We start from the raw sequence: 17,845 nt of genomic DNA, 5'->3' as shown, positions 1-17,845 counted from the left end.
GAAGGCTATGTCCAGCCTCGCCCTAAAACCTGGAGCCAAGCTGGGTCAAAGTTGTTGGGCAAGGCAGCCTGAGTGCAAAAAGCACCTTAGCAGAGGATGGTTTCGATCCATCGACCTCTGGGTTATGGGCCCAGCACGCTCCCGCTGCGCCACTCTGCTCCTCCCCAGCTCTGCCTGACATTGCCCTCACTGCAGCCGCATGCTGCCCGCCACTGCTGCCCCTCACTCCTGACCTTCCTCTCTCATCTGCCTCCCCCACCCCACTCAATACACACCCTCAACATTCACCGCACTTCAGCCTGCGCTACGCTCCTCCACTGCCTGCCCTTGCCTTCCTCACACACTTTCCACACACAGCCCTGCACACTCACTGCCCCTTACACACACACCCTCACCCTCCACCTGCTCAACCCACCCTGCACACAGCCTGCAGCCTGGCCATCCATCAGCCCACCTGAAATCCACCAACATCCTCACACCTGCAGCCTTCACCATAAGTACGCCTGTGCTCCCAGCATGCTGCACCACTGCTCCTGCCCGACACTTCAGATCTTTCATGGCCAACGAGGGACATGGGTTGCCTTTGCTTGGAATTGCTAGCAGAAACAATTCTCCTCTTCTTGTTCTGCAAATTTTGCTGCCTCAGCTCAATGCTACTCATGGGTACTCTGAAGCAAAAGCTCTGAATTCTGGCCCTTGGGGCTAAGCAGGAGTTCAAGCTGAGAATTCTTGCATTTAACACTTGGTGCCACTGGGAGGGGATGAAATGCTGAGTTCATGTCGGCATTTCCCCTTTCCTTCTCCATTGCTGGGGCTGCAAGTGCAGGAGCCCTGGGCAGCTGCAGCTGCTGTCCATGGCACCCACCTGTGGGTGCTGCCTGTGCCCCTGGTCAGATGCCCGCAGCCCAAAAGGGGCACGTGCCCGTAGTTGGCAGGATTCGAACCTGCGCGGGGAAACCCCAATGGATTTCTAGTCCATCGCCTTCACCACTCGGCCACAACTACCTGCTCCAGCCCTGCCCTGCTCATCACCTGCCCTGGGCCAACACACCCACACCCACGCACTCCTGCACAAGGCTCCTCTCAACAAACACTGCTGCACAGGCCTGAAAAATCACTCCCAAGCCAGCACCAAAAAACACTTGCCATATTAAACAAATATCAACAACAAACTGCCTGGGCAACATTCACACTCCTACTTACAGGACACTTAAGGCACAACAACATAAAACAACCAACGACAAAAACAAACAAAATCCAACCAATCAAAACAGAAATCAACTAACAAATATTGAAAAAAGGGCGTTGTGTCTGTTTCTGTGTCTAAGTATATGAGTACCTTTGTGTGTGTGTGACAAAAGAAAGTGAGGACAAGGACACAAAGGAACACAGCCTAAAAGATTGACAGAGGCATAAAATTTGATCGAGGTAAAGCACTTCATACCATTTAACCTCACTTACAACTTCAAAGTTATACTTAGCAACATAGCAAAAACAACACTAAGCAACATTTAGGTAAGTCTATCTGGAACTTAACCTTCCTGACAGGCCTAACTTACTTAGATCTCCAAGGTACTTAGACATCCAAGGAAGCAGTATTTCTCCCAGATTTGCTATAGCAAATATATGCAGATGTGCATGCACACAGATGTGAAGGGTCGGTACAATCAACGTACCTGTGAAAAACTCCCCTCAGGGGTCAGTGAAACACTCACTTTGGATGCCTTTGCATCTCCCCAAGGGGGAAGGGTCAGGCCTCAAGGAGTGAGGGTATCAGCCTGGGACTCGTCCTTGTTGGGCAATCCTTCAAGTACAGCAACCCTGAGAGTTCACTGGCTGTGAGAGCCATCCCACTCAGGGCCATTGCTGGTCACAGCCTGCTGCGGGCCAGGAGAGCTCAAATGGTCTCATTTTGGGCCACTCGTCATAGGGTTCTAAGAGAGTGGGCTTTAGTCGTATCAGGGTTTCACCTGGCCACAGTTTGTGTTGGACTTTCTTTATAAGTGTGACAATGCGGATGTTGTGGTGTTCAGGAAAGAAAGATATTTTCCAAGACTGGCCATTTTCAAGGGAAATTTTTAATAGGTGTATTTACAAACCTAAATACAGAGTGAGTGACTGTGTAAGTGTGTGTGTGAGTGCATATGAGAGAGCAAATAGATAATGGAATGAATATTGTCACTGTGAATTTGAAATTAAGTCCTTCCTGTGACTGTGGGTCGTTTGCTTCCAAACTCTTTTGCACCCACTTCATATTGTATCCATATCGTTTGCGTACCATGCACTTCTCAATGCACAGTGTTTTAAACATTAATCATCGTTTTCAAATCAATATTCTATTTATGCTACATTCATTCAGTCAGTAACAGAGAGAATGTTGCCATCACACTCCTGATGTCCAGGCAAGAAAAGAAGAACTATTCTCCTTTCCAGCCCACAATCCTGCACTCACACCATTGACACATCCACACATCACTAATGGAAGAGACAGGATTGATTTCGCTATGCTTTTGTGAAGAAGCGTTGACAGGAATGACATGTCACTCAAAATATCTGAAATAATTCTTACAAGGAAAAAATTAGCACCGGGCCCTGGAGGGCTGTGGTCTCCAGGTTCTAGACTCAAGCTCAGTGACTGAGGTTTGGTGCTCTGGGGTAATTTCTGGGAGTTCTTAGTGCAGCTGCTGGTAAGCTCAGGACAGCAGCCAGTGCTCACTCTGGCAGAGCAGGGGGTAGGTGAGGGAGGAGGAGAACAAAGGACCACGACTCTCCAGCAATGCTGCACAAAGGCTTTAATGAGAAGGAGCAAAAGCAGTGGCACAGAACAGAGACCAAGGAAGACGTGTGGGGGGCCAGGGAGGGCAAGAGATGGGCCCGTCTGCCGAGGAGAACGGGGATGATGCGCCGGCCTCAGCAGATCTGACCGCAGCGGGAGAAAGGCAGGCACAGGCCTGAGCCCCCCAGGCCAAGGGAGCCCCCAGAAGAGATGGGAACCCCCGCGGTGCTGAGGGAGCTGCCCACAGCAGCTGACAGAGAGGATCCCACGGCTGTGCTCTGAGGGAAGGAGCTGAGGATGGGGCCCGGCAGGGTCACCACCACCGGCGAAGGCTCGATGTACACCGTGGAGTCAGCGCAGCGGACATTGCAGGGCTCAGTGCAGCTGCTGGCAAGGGGCGTTGGGCCACAGGGGCCGCAGGGCCGTGGGGGACAGGGTCTGCAGCAAGACATCTCTCGGTGCGGGAGGCAAAGCTGCAACACAGAGCAGGGAGCACCACCCAGCCTCAGCATCACTCTGTCTCTCTGTCCCTCAGCTCTCGCCAGGGACACATTTGATCTCCAACACACACTCTGTGCCTACAGCTCCCACCACCCTCCTGCTGCCCTGCCAGTGGCACGGCACGCGAAGGCCGCCCCACTCCAGCAAGAGGAGGCAGCACAGTGGCTTTAAGGGCCCTGTGGAAAGACTGGTCACAGCCCATCTCCAGAGCACACATGGCCGTGTCAGACAATGTCCCGGCGTGCACTGGCACATTTTGTTACACCAGGGCAGGTGCAAATTCTGCTGGGCACATCCCCCTGAGGCTGAGCCCCATTGATCCCCTTCTGCTGGAACAAAGCCCCCTCTTCCCAGCTGGCCCCAGCCCCCAGCATGGAAAGGCTGACGGCCCTGCAACAGTTCTGTGCCAGGGCCCAGCTGAGGCAGCCCAAGGATCAAGCCGGGCAGCCTCCATGAGAGCAGCTCAGCCCACAGGGAGGGATGGAGCGGGCTCAGGCTTACCTGGTTCCTCGAGGAAAGGGAGGCCAGAGACCAGGATGCAGAGCCTGCAGCAGAGCAGCCTTTTATGCTGGGTCCCAGAGCCCTGTGGGGCCACAAACATTCCTTGTTTGTGAAACATCCAAACTCCTGGGAGTGGCCACTTGCCAGGCCTCGCTGCTGATCAGCTCCCTGCCTCTTTCATCTCAGGTGTTTTTCTTCCTCTTTGTAGAACCCAATATCCTGTGATGACTCTTAGAATCACTTTGGGATGGAATGGATCAAAAATCATCTGCTTTGAGTCCCCTGAAATGGCTTCATAAATTTCCCTGGACAAACTGTTCCAGTATAGCAGTCCTCTTAGGGGAAAAGATTCCCTCCCAATATCTAATCTATATATACCTAGGCTCTCAGTTTTTAACTAGTAGCCCCTGTCCCATCCCTCCACCCCCCAGCCAGGTATCCTTTCCTTTCTTAACTGAATGTCTCCTAGAAGCCCTCTCCTCTCTTTTCTATGCAACCCCAACCCTCTCAGTCTTTCCTCACGGGCTGATGGCTCCAGCTGCCTGGTGCTCTTTGTGTCTCCTCTGGACCCCCTGCAGCAGGCCCGTGTGTTTCTTAGGCTGTGTGTCCTAGGGCTGCAGGCAGTACCCCAGGTACCGTGTCAGGAGAGACGAGGAGAGCAGGACAATCCCCTCCCTCAACCTGCTGCCCACACTGCTCTGGATGCAGCCCAGAATAAGATTGGATTTTTGCACTGGGCTGCTCGCTGGCAGTGCAGGTTCATGTTCAGTATTTCAGCCACCAGAACCTGCAGGTCTCCCTCCACAGGGCTGCTCTCATTCCACTCAAGGCCTACTAGGCTGTGTCCAGGTTTGCATTGCCCTGGCCTTGGCATTTGACAATCAGAGCTCTGGCCTCAGCTTGGGAAGTTGTGATCCTCCAGAAAACAAGGAATTCAACACGTAGGAAGGTGATCAAAGGCATGCGTACATCTCTCCCTGAGAGACAAATTGACCCATTTTCCCAAACACAAATTAACCCACTTTGCTCAGGGTGTCCAGCCCTGAGGTCAGGATCTGGATGGCAGCTTTGGGGCAGAGGCTGAGGGCCGGGGGCACAAAGCTCATGGCTCCTTTTCTTGGGACAGGCATCATTTGCCCATTCACCTAATATCACACTTCAAAGGGATATTGGATCAGTCTCCCAAGAGCTTGTTGGTGTCATTTTGCTGTGGAAGAGTTGGGAAAATCCATGAGCTTCAGGCAAACCTGAATCATGCTGATGTGGAAATGAGTGCACCCAGTGCCCTGGACTCAGGCATTCCAGGGATACCACAGCACATGGCCTCTTTTCCATGAAGTATTTTGCCTTTGTCAGGGGCATTTCCAGACCTTTTAGGACTGGCCAGACCACCTTGTATGTCCATGAAATCCTGTGCTGCTGCAGGTTTCCACAAGGCATTGCCATTAGGTGGCTGCTCAAGGGCCCAGGGGATGCAGGGCAACCCAGGATAATGGAGACTGGGAGAGACCTGTGGAAGTTCTTTGCTCCCTCTCTGAGAAGAACAAACTTCCCAGCTGCCACCTGAAGCTGTGGGCCTTGTCCCATTGTCCTCTGAACACTGCCACTGTCAGACAGGTGCCTCTCCCATGAGCAGCACTTCCAGGGATGCCCTACAGCCCCAGGAGGCCACCAGGAGATGGAAAGGGCTCCTACAGATGAGCCTCCCAGGTGCTCGATGGGGAGGACCAGCAGGAGATGACACTGGGGCTGTCTGCACTGATGAGCCAGGGGTGGAGGGGGGCATGGAGCTGCTGCCTCCACCACCTCCTGGCAGTTCTGGAGAGAATGAAGCCAAACTCTCCTGAGAGCTGCACTGTCACAGGGCAAGAGGCAGCAATCACAAGAGGCACGGAAGGAAATGCCAGAGTTCCCTGGGGGAGGACAAGGGACAGGCCTGGGAGAGTTGTACCAGGGGTAGTGACCTTGTTTGTAAGCTGTGTCTGTGCTTAGAAGTCACCAGGACAAGGCCCAGAGCCTGGTGAGCAACTCGGGCAGTGTGACCTGCCCAGAGCAGGTGACAGGAGCACAAGACCTCCAGAGCTCCACACAGACCTGCTGGGGTTGGTGTGGGGCACTCTGAGTCATTACAGTCCTTGAGCTGCCCCAAAAGTCCCTGCCAGGGGAGACAGCAAATGCAGGAGATTGCAGACAAGCACCAGGTGATCCATGACTGGGAATACAAGGTGGGGAAATATCCTTCATGGCAGCAGAACATTGAGGGTGTGAGCTCTGTTATCCCTTGAGCGCCTGAGTCTGCAGCACCCAGTCCACTGAAGTCCACACTGGGTGACTCAGGTTTGCCTGGAGCTCAGGGATTTTCCCAGCTCTTCCACATCACGATGACACCTGCTCTGCTGCTCTGGGAGACTGATCCCGTGTCCCTTTGAAATGTAAAATGCATGGAATGGGAAACCCCATCCCAGAGCCAGAAAACAACAGCCATGGGCGCCCTGCCCTCAGCCCTTTCCCCAAAGGCAGCAGCCAGGTCTCTGTCCCTGGGATGAGCACGCTGAGTAAAGCAGGTCAGTGTGGCTGTGGGTCTGTCTCAGGGAAGGACACAGCATCACTTTGATCACAAAACCAGGCCGTGGCACAGCCTGTCACTGTAAGCAAGTTCCCCATGGCTGTCACTCAGGCCTGCAGGTGAACATGGACTTCCCTTGCCCCTGAACTTTGCCACCTCCCTGCACAGTTGGGTCTCTTTGACACCATGGGGTTGTGCAGTGTTGACTTTGTGTCTCAACTGACCCTCAGTCTTCTGTATATCTGTGATAATCCATGAAAGAAATGACTCTCAGGATGAGCCTGAGTGTCTGCACTGAAATCTCCTGAGAGATGGGCTGAGGAGTCACTCCATGGCTGAATTTAACTGTAACTGGAGCACAATTAACCATCAAGAACAACAAACAACACATTTGCATAGACACTATGCAAATACATTTCAATTCACGTTATACATGGGTTGGGGACCTCCAAATGAAATTGCCTTAGGAAGCTGGGACACACTTTAATAATTTCCAAGATGGATTGTGTGAAACTAGTGAGAAATGCCTGACATGAAAGAGGCAGGGAGCTGATCAGCAGCGAGGCCTGGCAAGTGGCCACTCCCAGGAGTTTGGATGTTTCACAAACAAGGAATGTTTGTGGCCCCACAGGGCTCTGGGACCCAGCATAAAAGGCCGCTCTGCTGCAGGCTCTGCATCCTGGTCTCTGGCCTCCCTTTCCTCGAGGAACCAGGTAAGCCTGAGCCCGCTCCATCCCTCCCTGTGGGCTGAGCTGCTCTCATGGAGGCTGCCCGGCTTGATCCTTGGGCTGCCTCAGCTGGGCCCTGGCACAGAACTGTTGCAGGGCCGTCAGCCTTTCCATGCTGGGGGCTGGGGCCAGCTGGGAAGAGGGGGCTTTGTTCCAGCAGAAGGGGATCAATGGGGCTCAGCCTCAGGGGGATGTGCCCAGCAGAATTTGCACCTGCCCTGGTGTAACAAAATGTGCCAGTGCACGCCGGGACATTGTCTGACACGGCCATGTGTGCTCTGGAGATGGGCTGTGACCAGTCTTTCCACAGGGCCCTTAAAGCCACTGTGCTGCCTCCTCTTGCTGGAGTGGGGCGGCCTTCGCGTGCCGTGCCACTGGCAGGGCAGCAGGAGGGTGGTGGGAGCTGTAGGCACAGAGTGTGTGTTGGAGACCAAATGTGTCCCTGGCGAGAGCTGAGGGACAGAGAGACAGAGTGATGCTGAGGCTGGGTGGTGCTCCCTGCTCTGTGTTGCAGCTTTGCCTCCCGCACCGAGAGATGTCTTGCTGCAGACCCTGTCCCCCACGGCCCTGCGGCCCCTGTGGCCCAACGCCCCTTGCCAGCAGCTGCACTGAGCCCTGCAATGTCCGCTGCGCTGACTCCACCGTGTACATCGAGCCTTCGCCGGTGGTGGTGACCCTGCCGGGCCCCATCCTCACCTCCTTCCCTCAGAGCACAGCCGTGGGATCCTCTCTGTCAGCTGCTGTGGGCAGCTCCCTCAGCACCGCGGGGGTTCCCATCTCTTCTGGGGGCTCCCTTGGCCTGGGGGGCTCAGGCCTGTGCCTGCCTTTCTCCCGCTGCGGTCAGATCTGCTGAGGCCGGCGCATCATCCCCGTTCTCCTTGGCAGACGGGCCCATCTCTTGCCCTCCCTGGCCCCCCACACGTCTTCCTTGGTCTCTGTTCTGTGTCGCCGCTTTTGCTCCTTCTCATTAAAGCCTTTGTGCAGCATTGCTGGAGAGTCGTGGTCCTTTGTGCTCCCCCTCCCTCACCTACCCCCTGCTCTGCCAGGGACATCCTTCCCTCTCCCATGGAAACAAATGGAAGCCAAATGATGGGGCACTGCCCAATGCTGGTGGAGCTCATGGAATGGATTGCAGAACAATAGAAAGCAGTTGGCAGGGAAAAGAGGGAAAGAAGCCACAGATGGAAGGAGCACGAAAGGAGAAGTTGACAGGAGTGTGCATAGAAGTAATGGCAGACAGAGTGCCCTGCTGTTCCTTTGGGAATGATCCAACATGGAAACAGCTGCCCAGAGCGTGTATCGCAGTCTCCAGTTTTGGATGCATCCAAGGCAGGAGGCAGTGGTCCCAGAGCAGAGTCCTGTGCCTGGCCCATTGGGAGTGGGTGTTGTTCAGCTCAGGTGCTGTGTGCTGGATGAGAGACGAGTGCAGAAGTGCAGCAGTAGTAGAGGAGAGGGGGGAGAGTGTCGGCATGCTGAGGGCAAGCATGCTGAGGCAACCAAAAGGCTCAGGTCCCACTGAGATTTGAACTCAGATCACTGGATTCAGAGTCCAGAGTGCTCACCATTACACCATAGGACCTCCTGCCCACCTCACCTGGCGTCCCTCTGCTCAGCCTGCCTCAGCCTTATGGCCCCAGACAAGGCTGCCTGCCTCTCCACTGCTCTGCACATCTCACAACAACTGCAGCCTTCCTGCACGCCCCACAGACACTCTCCCATCACATTAAACTTCAGTCCAACAGCACCACAGTTCCCTCCAAGCCTGACATGGCCTCTCGTATAAGTGCCATGAAAAATCTTTTCTTTCCCAAATGGCAACAAGCCCTTTCTGTCTCTCAGGCCACGAGGGTTGGGGTTTTGTAATGAAGACAATGCCAGTGCTTGTAGCCCATCAGAGTATTTGTAGTTTGAAGGCAACAGCGGGTGTCACGGGGTGGTGCCATGGGCTGGTAGCAGGGCAGGGTTGGCATGGGGCAGAGGTCAGGGGACCAATGGGATGGCAGCCATGAAATGTCCCTGTCAACTGTTGAGACGAGTGTGCTGCTGGCACCCCTCGGCAAAGGGGATTGCAGCATTTTTGGGGCACATCTGGGCACAGCAGCAGTGGCACCAGTGGGACAGCTGGGGTAGACAGCGCACAAAGGGGTCTGGCAGGGCATCAGTGCAGCATGGGGGTTGCCATCAGGTGATTGAGTGAGGCCTGGCTTTCTGGCAAGTTTGGAGGGGCTCAGGTTCCTGGCTGAGATTAATTGTGCCTTTGGACTTTTAAGCAGTGCAAGAAAGAAGATGGTCCCGAGAAGTGACTTTCAGATTCTGACTTCTTTCGGGTGGCAGGGGTTTGCTGCAGAGATTGCTCCACCCAACCTTCCTCTCACTCCAGATCTGTTCATGGGATGGCAGTGACTGTACCAAAGGGGCACCCAGAAATTGGACATTTCTGGGTCAGTTCTAGACATAAATGTGAAGGGCAAACTGTCTGGCACTGGGCTAGCATGGGGTACCCTTGGTCTCAGGAAAGAGGAAGAGGAAAGATCAGCAAATGCTTTTTGCCCTGGCTCATGTCTCAGTCCAAACTACAGCTGGAAATGCTTTCCTTTAGCCGTGGACTGCCACCTTGAGAGAATGTGATGAATGCTATATGTACAGCTGAGAAGGAAAGTGTGCATCACTAGTGTGTTTGATCTAGTGTACAGACTGCAAAGGGACTATAAAGGCCACTGCTGGCTTTTTCTTCTCAGAATTTTTCTTTGGGAGCAGCTGCTGGATATTTTGAAGGGCTTTGGGATCTGCAAGAGTCAGAGCATAAGATGGTATGTAGAGCTTGAAGGAAAATGCAGATATCCAGGGATCTGGATGCAGTTCAGTGGGTACGAGTTACATGTTGAGCAGCTGATGGCACAGAAAACGTTCTAAAAGAAGAAAGGGGCTGTTCTGCACTTGCTTTTTCTTTTGCAGCCTATTAACTGCACCGCCAACAATGAAATGCTTATTCTTCCTTCCCTGCTACATGCAGGATCACATTCTGTCAGTCTCCAAGAGCCAGGATGTACAGCAGGGCTCTTCCACGAACTGCTCTCACACGAATGGGGCTGGGCCAGAAAAGAGCTTGTCGTTCTCCTGGGCACTGTCAGCGTTCACGAACACAACCACACGATGGTGGTGTTGACTCGCCGAAGGACACGCAGTGAGCCCAGCTCGAAACCAGCCCAAGCCCAGAGCCAGGCTGGAAACGTCCCTGCTCTCAAATCAACAGGGTCAGGACAAAAAGATTCCGTTGATCTTCCTCTTCCAAGAGCAAACCCTTCTTTGCACCACACTCAAACAGCAGCATGAACTCCTTTGCCCTAACAAAACTTTTCACTCTCGCAGAGTCCAGCCACAAACCTGAAAACATCTGGCAAAAACAGAGCTCAGGAAAGTGCCAGCTGAGAAAACTCTTGCTGCCTGCAACTTCATCTGCACCCATCGAGTGACCAGCACAGACCCTGCTATTGGCACTGTCCTCGTCAGCACTGAGTACCATCCTGAGCCTGCAGCATCACAGTCAGCATCCAAACAGAACAGCACCAGGGAAGAACCCCATTAGTACATTTTTAGAGCTGGGAGTCTCCCTGCCTGGAAATGTTGCCAGCACTGCTATTTGGGTTTTTTTGGTCTTGGCCAAAACTGGGCATTACATTTCTTCCCAGGGCAAGGTGATTTTCCCTTGGTTGTAGGGATTATACACTGAGCGTCTCAGTGTTGTCATTTTGTCCTGAATGGAAGAGCAGGGGAATGGGGATGCTCCCAGCTGTCACAGACATGTCCAGTTCCAGTGAGGAATGTGGTGTCCAGTTTGTGGTACGCACCGTGAGATGATCTTTCCTGTTGTTTATTACTTACGGTCTGTTGGGAATTCTGGTCTTGATTTGGCAAGAGCCAAGTAGCTTGGAGGTTTCTTCTGTCAGAAATCCATGCAGATTCTTTTGCCTGGCTGTCCCAAGGGGAAGGAACAGCTTTGGAGTTGTTGAAGCCACAGGCTGTGGATGCATCTCCTGAAAACCAGTCTACAATTGTTTGTCTGACTCTGTCCCTACCCATGACTTCCAGGGACCCTCCTGGTGTTCTGGATATTCCCAGGAGAGGATATTACAACACCTGCTTTTAAACCAAGAATTTCAAATGCAGTAAGTCATTCACATTCCATGTGAGCTGTCCCAGTGGTGGGATGTGAGAGGGAACACCCCACACTGCTCATTGACATAATCCATAATGATTTGATAGATGTAGGAATCATTTTTTTTTATGTTTGGTGCTCCCCCTTTTCTCCCTGGAATAATTTTAAAATGATTCCTTTAACAAGTCATCTAAATTTGAGAAATTGAATTTGAGAGGTAATTATGCAAAATAAATGCAGGAAGACACCATAGAATCATCACGGAATCCCAGAAGGGTTTGGGTGTGAAGGGACCTTAAGAGAATCCCCTTATTCCATCTCCTGCCATTCCATCCACCAGTTGAGGTTGCTCCAAGCCCTGTCCAAGTGCAGCCTTGGACACTTTCAAGGATGGGGCAGACACTATTTCCCTGGGTTTCTGGGCACAAGTGGAAATTTCCAGCATGGAACTAAGATATCTCCTTTGCTCTGCTGGGCTTCAGCATGGCTTTGGGAAGCAGAGGATGTGGAAATAGGAGCTTTGCCAGCTGCCTTGGGGGAGTCACTGATATCCCAAAAACCAGCAAGGCAAACATTTATGGTTTAAGCTCCCACTAAAAGAAGAGGCCAAGCCAGGAGTGGGAACGGACTACAGAGCAGGGATGGTGCCCAGGAGAGGGGTGACCACCCTGAAGGTCCCACCACTCAGTCACTGAATGAATCACTGAAAAATAGGGATTGAAGCTTTCTGAAATGGGCCCATACCTGCCTGCATCCAAATTCAACCCCAAATCAATGTTTTTGTGTACAGCTGGGATGAGACCACAGCTGATGTTACTTCCCTGGGAGTAGCAGAGTCTGCAGCCATAAAGGGCCAAGCTGTATTTAAAACACACTGAGGTACAAAAGAGCTGGAGTAATTCCATACCAGGTAACTTGACTTGGAAGCAGCATTCCAAACTTCTATCCACATTTATTTTATCTCCTGGATGCGGATCCCTAAAGAAGAAGGGGGTGAAATGTTCTTAACAAAAGAAGAGCAAAATTCACTAGTGAGAGAAGCCTTAAATTAAAATATGAAAAATTGAAGTAGGAATGGAGGTGTCTTTAGGACACTTCCTGTTCCTTAGTATCTGTGGGATTTAAATTAAGGCCCGAGTATCCAAATCCTGATGCTCTGCAAGTGTTGTACAGCCAGGGAGGGAGACAAGAGCCTGGAATCTCTCCCCAGAAACTGTCTGCTGGTTTGTTTGATCAGGCATAGGAATAACTGTGTAATCCCTAGGCCTGTACTTAGGGAGAAAGGTTTATGTGTCTCCTGTGGGTTGGTTCAACATATTTTCAAAATGATGGAAACTGTTTTTATTGAAATGCCAGAGGTGCCAAATGCTTTCCCCAGCCAGAGCTCAGGAGTGGTTGATGCCCATTTTCCCAATCTCTCCAGGCAGCAGCACTGGAGCACTTGCACCCAAGCACACCCGGGGTGCCAAGTGCCAGCAGGAGGCAGATCCAGGGACTGGACAGTGGGAGTTTGCCCTGCTCCTGGGATCCTGGGCATGGAACAGCCACAGGTGCCCCAGCCCCTGCTGGGCACTGCAGCTCCTGGTGTGTGTTCCTGCGCCATGCCCTGCCCATGCTCCGCGCGCAGTGGGTTGGGTTTTATTTTTTATTTCTCCAATTATGTTCAGGGTGATCTTGTCATCTCTTGATGAGTTTCCATTGTCACCAAATTCCTTCCCAAGGGTTCCAAGTGACCAGCTAAGCCCAGGTCACAGAGTACCCTAATTTGGAATATTTTTCATTGGTGTAGGCAGGGACTTGTTTTTGAGAAAACCCAAAGCTAAAGGATATGGGGTCTGAGGGAAGGAGAGGGCTTCTGTGTCAAATTAAAAACACATTGCGAAAAATAAATCCATGGAACAGCTAATTTCCAATCCTGCACTGGCTTTTTAAAAATAAAAATATTTTACTGCACCATGTCCATGGTGGGATTCCAGAGAACAGGAAGGGTATGGTCCTCTGGATATGTTCCCAAGGAACCACACGGACCCAATATGTGACCCCAGCACAGAGGGAGATCTCTTAACCAACATCTCTGGCTGGTCTTGGTATGTCCTGATACTGACACACAACAGGTTCCTCTGCCCAATGCATTTGGAAGTATCCCCAAGATGTCACAAAGAAAGGAACATCTTACAGATACAGAATCTTGGGATTCAGGGGATAAAAAAGGAGTTTTCAGTCTTTTACATCTCCCTCTGCCAGCTTCAGGCTCAGGGAGACAGGGAGAGTCATAGATTTTACAGATACTGGTCTCACTTCAGCCTTCCTGCAGGTAGAGTCTGACAGGGAGTGGGAAGAAAACAGCTCAGGATGGATAGCCTACTTCCAGAAAATCACCATAATCCACAAACCATTAGGTAAGGGCTGTAAGAACTTCCCAAAACATTCATTTCCCTGCGGACTAAGAGCTCAGAGTGACACTAAATTGAAGTACAGGCTGGATCTGCCATGGACAGACTGTGGAAACCCGAGAAGTAAAAGCTACTTGGCCAATTCCATAAAATATTCCAAAACTAGGCTCCTGAAATATGACCATCTCTACTCTCACCTGGCGATGGAAGGATGAACTATGGTTTTTCCTCTGATGGGTTTTTTTGGGATCTGTAGTGAACTGCAACAGAAAACAACCAAAATCCAGTTATTTCCCACAACTGGAACAGAAAAGTGGGAAAAAGGACACAGGTGCATTTCTCCCACTCCTTGGGATCAAGACCCTCCAAACCAACTTAAGAAGAGACTGAATGGCAAAGCCCTGGGGACCAAATTGCTGGGATTTATAAGAAAACTGATGAGTTTTATTTTGACAATAAAGCCCAGTTATGTTTGTCTCATCAGCCAGGTGCAGCAGCATCTCAGGGAGCCTGGCCATGTGCATGTGCCTGGCAGAGAGCTCCCCCCTTTCGGAGGAACCCGTGAGGTGCAGGGCCGTGGCACTGGCCATGATCACCTGGGAAAGGGCAGGCACAGGCTCAGCAGCATTCCCAGGCTTGGCCAACGCCTCCACAGCCTCACCTGACAGTCAGCATCACCAGGACTGTTAATGCCCTGCCTCAACCTGCTCCCATTGCTCACAAGAACACACAGCAAACCCCAGGAAACCTCCAATGGCCAGGGGAAGCCCCGCCCTGTGCCTGAACTCCTTCACTCCGTTACAGAAATTCACAGTGAGCGCCTAGCATGTTTCTGCATGACAGCAGAGGAGGTGTACACCTACAAAGCCGTTCAAAAAGGAGCTCTGTGCAAACAGCAGAGGACTTAAATTCTCAGAACTCATTCTCTTTGTTTTCTTTGAACAGGAAAACCACAAAAGGGAAAGGTCTTGATTAAATATATGACATCTGCTCTTTTTAGTTAGCTTCTCTGTAAGATGGGATGGTGTGAACATACACACCTTTACTGCAGGATAGATACAGGATTGAATTTACAAAGATAGTATCTTTAATGTGACTAATGCTGTACTCTAAAAGCCAGACCAGCTTTCAGGATATGCAGGCTGAAGCTTTGATCCTCAAGGCAAAATACAGCTTCAAACTTGTGATACAAGTTTAACTTGCACAAGATAATCAATTATATCATCAAAGAGGTTTGTACCTGCAACACAGAGAGGGAAGATTCACTAAGTCATTAGAGAGAGGACAGGTGGGTTCAGCAGAACACACAGGAGCTGCTGGTGGCTCAGGAATGGGAAAATTATAACAGGGCACAGAAACAATATATTTATCAACTCTTAAATTTCTGTGCAGTTTAAGAACTGTTAAAGTTTAAACAATTCTTAATCTGAATTTAACTTTGAAAACTGGTGTTTGTATTTCAGTGAAACATTTCTGTGTCTGAAAGTGTCTCTTGAGTTTCATTCAGCTGGTCTCATAAAAGACATCATTTGACCCCTCCAATTTCTGTAATTATAGCAAGACCATAAAAATGTTTTGATTCAGTAAGGAAACTCACAAAAGAAAAAAATAACATTTTTTATATTTCTACAAATAAATTCCAAAACCATAAATCAAACAAAACTTTAAAGCCTTAACCAAAGATAATATAAATAAAAAGAGGGCATGATATAAAGTGTCCTTCCTTTTCCAAAGTCACAAAGCCTGTATCAGTTGTCTAATCCAGAGGGCTGGTATTTCAAAAGGATTAGAAGCATCTCCCCATGTCCAATGGGATGAACATGTTCAGAAGGTAAATGTTTAGGAGATCTTTCTAGAGATATAAAGTTCTGGGGGGGAAAAAAACCCAAACCATTTATTTCACTTTTAGTGCACAAGACACAACATACTGAGAGAGGATGGATTCCTATCCCAGCTGTCCATTTATCATCCGTTATTTGACAATTAAAAACATTTGTTCCCACTTCTGTTGGGGATGGGAATACCAAGCAATGCAAGGAACCGGCCTCTCCAAAATCTTTTTTTCAGCTCAGATTCAGCAGGAAACTGGAAGTCACAGATCTCAAGGAGAAGGAAGTTTCTGTACTACAACTACAGATTTATTTCTCTTATTTTTATATGAGAATAATCACTGATAGTAAAGTTGTGTATAACATTCCTTAGTGGGTGAAGGTTAATGATGTGAGAGCAACTGAAGCATGGAGTTTTAAACCTCAACATTAAGCAGCTCTATTATTAAAACTCATATTTATTCCAATCTTGTGCAATGCTCAGCTCATGACAGCTCACAGAACTTTGATCTAAAACAAATTCTTACTTTAAATACTGCTGATCCTTCTGAGAAGGCAAATTAAACTGGGCTCACAGAAGGCTGAAGCACCCACTGTTTCCCAGAATGGCCCCAGTAGAAGAGTCAAGAGAAACTGCATATAAATAGTGTTTAAACACACAAGACAAAAGGTGTATTAGCTGCAAATCAGAAATGGTCACTTGAGTCTTTGTGTATATGTACAGAATGAGGCCATCTGGGGGAACTGACCTTAGTAACTGGACAGTTATTAAATTAAAAACTAATTAGGTCAGTTCAACAGCAAGCCACCAATGTGACATGTCCCAATACTCTTAGTGGGCTCTTGGAGTCATGAACAGTGAAGATACTTCACCTTATGAATGCTTTCACCAAAGTGGATGGTGAGGAGAAGAATGAAATTACAAAGTGGATTTTTATGAAACTCAGCTTGGGAAACACAGCCTGAGTCTCAAATACCAGTGAGGTAAAAGATGCAGCAAGATTAGAAATTATGAATAACTGAACTGGGTGGTTTTATTTGTATCATGAAAACTTAGGGTCAATGAAAAATTGGAAAAAATGGACTGCTGTCTTTGATGTACAGAGGAAATGGTAGAGGCAGGGGTAGAGGGAGAATCAGCAAATAAGCAAGAACATGAAAGTTTCTGGCACAACTTGGAATTAATCTCAGAACTTCTCAAGGTCAATTTAATACTCAAAACATCCTTTCCTTTTCTAGATGGCTTTTTCCAATGGTGGTTTATTTATGCAATTAGGTGGCAGGACTTGGGAAACACTGGTTTTGGTTTGGTTCATCTCTAGACAAGCCCTGATAGAATAGCTTAGAAGGATCCAAATCTTATTAATTCCCAACAGTTAAAAGTTATCTCCAAATGAAGTAAAACTTCAGTCCCCTAAAAAATGTCACAGGTACCTTTACTATGCTTGAGAAGTCACTTCCAAATGCATATACTGAAATTCTGGCCTCATGCCTTACAGCTGTTCACATTTTGCTACATAAGAAGCAGCGCACTTGCCAAACTGATTTTCTCAGTAAAATGAGAAAAGGCTGAACCATTTTCCCATTAAAACTATTCACTAGTTTCCCAGGTATGTGTGCAGCAGTTTCTTTTGTCTCTGCTAATAAAGTCTAAAGATTTTCTTCATTAGAATAGTGCATTTTCAAGTTAAGCTTGTAATTTGAATAACTCTGTAAAATACCTTTTTCTTCTTTAAAAATAGGTAAATATGGAGGAAAGTGACACAGGCACCACCAAGAAGATCCTGATCTCAGCAAAGTGCCTCTGTGATGTTGGCCTGTCACTGGGATTTGAAACTGGCAGTAGCATTTGTCATACATGAGGACTGGCAGAAATAAAATAACACCTCATTTATGTGTTTTGTTTGCTTTTCCTTAGAAGTCTGAAGACATCTGCCTTTTGTGGTGTAGCTTTCAAAAGGCAGAGAAACAGTACATGAAAATCCAACATACCTGTCTCCACTGTAAGCATCCCTAATATGTTAAAGTTACTAAAAACATGAGCCCTGCTTTTACAGCTACTGTCACCTGCAGAGATCAGAGCCTACACATACCTTACAAATTGTCACAGCTACACAAATGAAACTGCAAGTGCCTGATCCTGACAGCTGTTTTAAACAGGATTTGCAGAGCTGCCTCCCAAGTGAAATGCAGCCCCATGAGAGCTCAGCCATCCATCACTGCTGCAGATGCTGCCTGGCACAGGAGCTGCCCCACACAAGGGCTGGGCTCTCTCTGCCCAGGATGGAGCTGGTTTGGGTACCCCCACATGTTCCTGCAGCACTGCCAATGATGAGAGAGCAGCTGTGCTTTTTGCCCTGAAGTTAATGAATTAAGGTCTAACAGGACAAGATGT

At 49.4% G+C, this 17,845-nt stretch overlaps 3 non-coding genes across 3 annotated transcripts; all 3 read right to left on the bottom strand.

Moving 5' to 3' along the window:
- Positions 1 to 87: 87 nt before the first annotated feature.
- TRNAM-CAU (transfer RNA methionine (anticodon CAU)) lies at positions 88 to 159 on the bottom strand. The gene has a single exon. It is a non-coding gene; the product is annotated as a tRNA-Met (tRNA).
- Positions 160 to 923: 764 nt separating this feature from the next.
- TRNAS-AGA (transfer RNA serine (anticodon AGA)) lies at positions 924 to 1,005 on the bottom strand. Its single transcript has one exon. It is a non-coding gene; the product is annotated as a tRNA-Ser (tRNA).
- A 7,574-nt stretch (positions 1,006 to 8,579) lies between these two features.
- Positions 8,580 to 8,651, bottom strand: TRNAQ-CUG (transfer RNA glutamine (anticodon CUG)). Its single transcript has one exon. It is a non-coding gene; the product is annotated as a tRNA-Gln (tRNA).
- Positions 8,652 to 17,845: the final 9,194 nt, after the last annotated feature.

Source organism: Melospiza georgiana, chromosome 10 (genome assembly GCF_028018845.1).
Source record: "Melospiza georgiana isolate bMelGeo1 chromosome 10, bMelGeo1.pri, whole genome shotgun sequence".
Taxonomy (NCBI): domain Eukaryota; kingdom Metazoa; phylum Chordata; class Aves; order Passeriformes; family Passerellidae; genus Melospiza; species Melospiza georgiana.
This window is presented reverse-complemented; position numbering and strand designations above follow the sequence as displayed.